General features: G+C 44.9%; 1 long non-coding RNA gene across 2 annotated transcripts in view; it reads left to right on the top strand.

Moving 5' to 3' along the window:
• LOC135101246 (uncharacterized) overlaps positions 1–5,000 on the top strand; it is a 155,928-nt gene that overhangs the window by 32,874 nt on the left and 118,054 nt on the right. The gene's annotated exons all lie outside the window — the stretch shown is intronic.

Below are 5,000 nucleotides of genomic sequence, written 5' to 3'. Positions count from 1 at the left end.
GATAAAGAGGAGGCGACGAGAAAGAAGATGAGGAGTAGAAGCAAGAGAAATAAGTAAATGAGAGGGAGGAAAGTAGACAAAGGGAGATGAAGAGAAGGTGAGGAGAAAGAAGAGGAGTAGATGTAGAAAGAGGAAGGGGATAAAGAGAAGGCGCGGAGAAAAAAGAGAGTAGTAGTAATAAGATAAATAAGAGTGGGGAAGATAGAGAAGGGATGATAGAGACGAAAATAATGAAAGGAAAGACTACCACTTCAATGAGCAGAAATATGGAGAAAGGGACGATGAAGGACCAGAGGCGGCGGAGGAAAAAAATAAAAGGATGGATATGGAGGATGGAGAATAAAACAACGTACGGAAGGAGGCAACATCGGATTTAATGGAGGAAATAAGTAATTAGACGATGAAAATAACCACACCTCGTTTGTATTACTTAATTACACACACCACATCTACTACAAACCCAACACTTTTTTTTTTTTTCATCCCTCATACTTACATGCTATATACTTTTGTTTTCGAGAACGATGCGCTCTTCTGCAGTACTACATCACTGTTTTTTTTTTCTTGTTTGTTTCCCTCCCCCCAATTTTTTATTTTTTTTTATTTCAATGCAGCACAATTAATACCTCCGTCCGCACATTACATTCATCAACAGGATAAAAAAAAGGTGTTGTATGATGTATTATAGCGTTCCCTTTGCATAATTATATTCCACTGTCACACACACACACACACACACACACACACACACACACACACACACACACACACACACACACACACACACACACACACGGAGTGGTCGTATGGTCACAGTATCTGTCATCATATTGGAACAGTCGTCTTAAGAATTATCGATCTTCCTTACTGACGAAACAATATGAAAAGGACGGACGATCATATTTGAGGCGTATGGTTTCCCTGAAGTGTTTGATCTATCCATCGTTTAATCTTCTATATTCTGAGTTCCGATATAGAGAGGGTGTTTGGTAATCTTAAGGTGTTCATAAACGCTTTCCTCTCTCACTACGACGGATATCAAAGCCACAGTGATAACTAGCCAGGTTCTCAAGAGTGTTTCTCATTTTCATAATGTAGAAATCTTGTTAATCTGTCGCTAGAATCGTAAAAACACCATTAAAAACCCATGTAGCTTCAACTAAAGGAGCGTTTTGAAAGTAGTGGAGGGGCGGCGTAAAAGTGTTTCATAATAAAATATGATCCCTTGGATGTTTGTAGTGGTGTTTTGTTTCAGGAGTCCTTGACCAGTAGCGCTTCAGGGGCATTTGAGGCACAGATGGGAGGGACCTGGTGGGGTGTTGGTGGTGGATTGCTGCTATCGAAAGTTGTTAGTTAGCGTGCACTGGTGTTGGTGGTGGTGGTGGTGGTGGTGGTGGTGGTGATAATGGTTTTTGTGATGGTGATGATAGGGATGATGGCGTATTGAATGCTAGCAGTAATGACATTACCACAACAACTAATGAGAGTGACGTGCAAAGAAAAATGCCATGATATATATAATAAGTAACAAAAAATAGATAAAAATACCAAAGCAAATAATACTGGTGGGATTTTCGTGATGTAGCTACCTACTCTTAATTACCTTGTTCTCAGCACAACCTAAACTAACCTAGAGGCACTTAGTCCAGCACAACACAACCTAAAGACAGTCTAGCACAATATAACCTAATCCAGTCTAACTTAAAGACACGCAATCCAACACAACACAACTTAACCCAACCTAACCAACCTTAACCTAACCTAACCTAACCTAACCTAACCTAACCTAACCTAACCTAACCTAACCTAACCTAACCTAACCTAACTCAAAGACAGTCCAGCACAACACAACCTTAGCTTCACTTATGAGCTCGATTTGTGTGCATGTATTCCCTCTAGACCAGGAGGGGGAGGGGAGAGAGAGGGGGGAGAGGAGAGGGGAGGGAGAGGGAGAGAAGAGCTGTATGTCTGCATGGGGGCTGCGGGAAGAAGAGGAAGAGGACAGGAAAGAGGACGAGGACAAGAAAGAGAGCACTGACCTTCACTCCTCCTCCTCCTCCTCCTCCTCCTCCTTTTCCTCTTGGTCTGCCTGTTTTTCTTGTTTGGTATTCCCTCCTCACACTGAGGCGTGGAGGAAGATTTGGCATTGACCCTCCTATTTTTGGGATGATGGTTAGCCTTTTGTTTGTCCTGCTACTGTGTGTTGTTGTTGTTGTTGTTGTTGTTGTTGTTGTTGTTGTTGTGGTGGTGGTGGTGGTGGTGGTGGTGGTGGTAATAATCTAAAAAAGTGTTGAAATGTTAGTTGTTAGTTTAGTTTAGTTGTTACTATTAGTTATATGAGAGAGAGAGAGAGAGAGAGAGAGAGAGAGAGAGAGAGAGAGAGAGAGAGAGAGAGAGAGAGAGAGAGAGAGAGAGAATTCAAACTCACCAGATATATTCCATTAAGTTCCATCACTATCAGTAATGGTAATGAAAACTACACCCATAGAATAGACAGGACACTCCCCTCCCCCACTCCTCCCCTAACAACCCCCTCCACTAACCCCCCACCTCTCTCTCTCTCTCTCTCTCTCTCTCTCTCTCTCTCTCTCTCTCTCTCTCTCTCTCTCTCTCTCTCTCTCTCTCTCTCTCACACACACACACACACACACACACACACACACACACACACACACACACACACACACACACCAATACCCTCCCCTCACCCCCTTCCCAGCCCATTCTCTCCGCCACACCCAAACCCCACCTCACGCCTCTCTCGCTCCCCCGCCCACCTCTCCTCGGCCCGCCCCGCCCCGCCCCTCACCTCACCCCCAGCCTGGCCCCCTTAGCATCTCGTGGATATAATGGGGGGAGCCGCCCCTTTATAACCCAGAACTCGACGCGAGAAGGAATCAATCATCCTTATCGGTTTTCTTCCCTCCCCTCCCCTCCCGGCTCCTCCCCAGCCCCTCCCCACCTCCTCTCCCTTCATCTCTCCCCTCTCCCATCTAGAAACAGGAAGTATCTCATTCCCCTCAGAAATAAGAGAGAATAATAGACAGGATTGTTTATCATAAGCTTTTTTTTCTCTTTTTTTTTTATGTGTGTGTGTGTGTGTGTGTGTGTGTGTGTGTGTGTGTGTGTGTGTGTGTGTGTGTGTTTCTAGCGTGCGTTTCTTAATGAAATGAGGCACGTGAGTTGTCATTTCCCCCCGTTTTCCCCTCACCATATTTGTAGGGTTATGCTTCTGTGCCCCTTTCAGCACCTCTGTATAGATCCCCTTCTTTCCCTCCCTCCCTCCCTTCCCACCACTTCATTACTCCCTCCTTACCCCTCCTCTCCTCTGGCCCTCCCTCTGGTCCCCTTCTCTTATACTTTTCCAGCACCTCACCTCAACACCTCACACCTTACCTCACCTTTCCTCACCTGAGTCAAACACACCATCATTCCTTCATTCCTTCCTTTACTTCTCCTTACCCTTCCTTTCCTCTTCCCTTCCTCCTTACCAGTACGTTAATAATTCACCTTCCTTTCCTCACTCCTTTCTGTTTCTCACTGCTTCCCCAGGTCTCCTTCACGCCTCCCATCATCCCATTCCACCCCTTTCCTCCTCTTACTTCTTTCTCTTTTAACATGTCCCTTAGTTAACGTTGCTTACTTTCCTCTTTTTCCTTTTCCCAGTGTTAGTGTATTTTTTTAAATTTTTTTCATTGGTAGCCCTTTTTTTTATATTGTCTTTCTTTCTCTCCTTCCCTCAGTATTTCAGTTTACTCATCTCGACCTTATTCCTTTTTCGCTTTGTTTCTCTTCCTCTATTTACTTTTCCTAGCATCTTATTGTTCCTTCTCTTCCTCCTCTCCTCTTCTTACCTGTCCCATCATCTTACCGTGTCTTTCCTTCTCTTCTTCCTTCAATTTACACACCATCTCTTCCTCATTCTCTTTGTTTCTCTTCCTCTCCTCACTTTTCCCGTTTCCAGCATCTTGACCTTCCTTCTCTTCTTCATTCTGCACACCATCTCGTCCTCATTCCCTTTCCCTTTTGCTTCTTTTTCGTCTTCTTACCTTTTCCAGCATCTTACCTTTCCATCTCTTCCTTCAATTTACACACCTCACCTTTCTCATTCCTTTTCCCTTTGTTTCTCTTCCTCTCCTTACATTTTCCGGCACCCCAGCACTCCAGCAGCCTCCCCCTTTCCCCTTGAAGCACCCTGCAGCACGTCCCTTAGCACTTCAGTTTCCCCTTCTCTCCCGCGGGACGAGCGTCAGCTTCCCATGGTCTCCTATCACCTCCGGCCGGCTCTCCGTTTTCTAAGAATGAGGGCTATTTTGGAACTCTGTATTCTGCCTCATATACGTGGGCCTTCCGCTCTTTTGTGAGGCGCCAGAGAACAAAACAGCTGGAATGAGATTGTCGCTAGTATTGTGTTTTTTAGGGGGGAGTGTGTGTGTGGGGTGGGGGAAGGAGGGGGATGGGGCAGGTCGTGTGTGTGTGTGTGTGTGTGTGTGTGTGTGTGTGTGTGTGTAGGTGGTGGTGGTGGTGGTGGTATACGCCCTCCATCCTTCTCCTCCTCCTCCTCCTCCCTTTCATTATTAAGGGGATGAAAAAACTGGATTAGATTTCCATGACTAAAAAATATATGTATAATTTGTATTGTTGCTGGCTTCAGTCACCCACTTGGGGCTCTTCCTCTACGTATGAATAAGTAAATGAATAAATAAAACCTCTCGGTAATATCCGTATAATTTTTCATAATTCCATAAATTCACGTGTGTAATTAATGTCTGATTATTTAGGTAGGTAGGTAGTTGAAGCTGTACGAGAGAGAGAGAGAGAGAGAGAGAGAGAGAGAGAGAGAGAGAGAGAGAGAGAGAGAGAGAGAGAGAGAGAGAGAGAGAGAGAGAGAGAGAGAGAGAGAGAGACACACACACACACACACACACACACACACACACACACACACACACACACACACACACACACACACACACACACACACACACACACACACACAT

Source organism: Scylla paramamosain, chromosome 6 (genome assembly GCF_035594125.1).
Source record: "Scylla paramamosain isolate STU-SP2022 chromosome 6, ASM3559412v1, whole genome shotgun sequence".
Classification (NCBI taxonomy): domain Eukaryota; kingdom Metazoa; phylum Arthropoda; class Malacostraca; order Decapoda; family Portunidae; genus Scylla; species Scylla paramamosain.
Note: the sequence above shows the minus strand (reverse complement) of the source record. Positions and strands in the feature narration are given on the sequence as shown.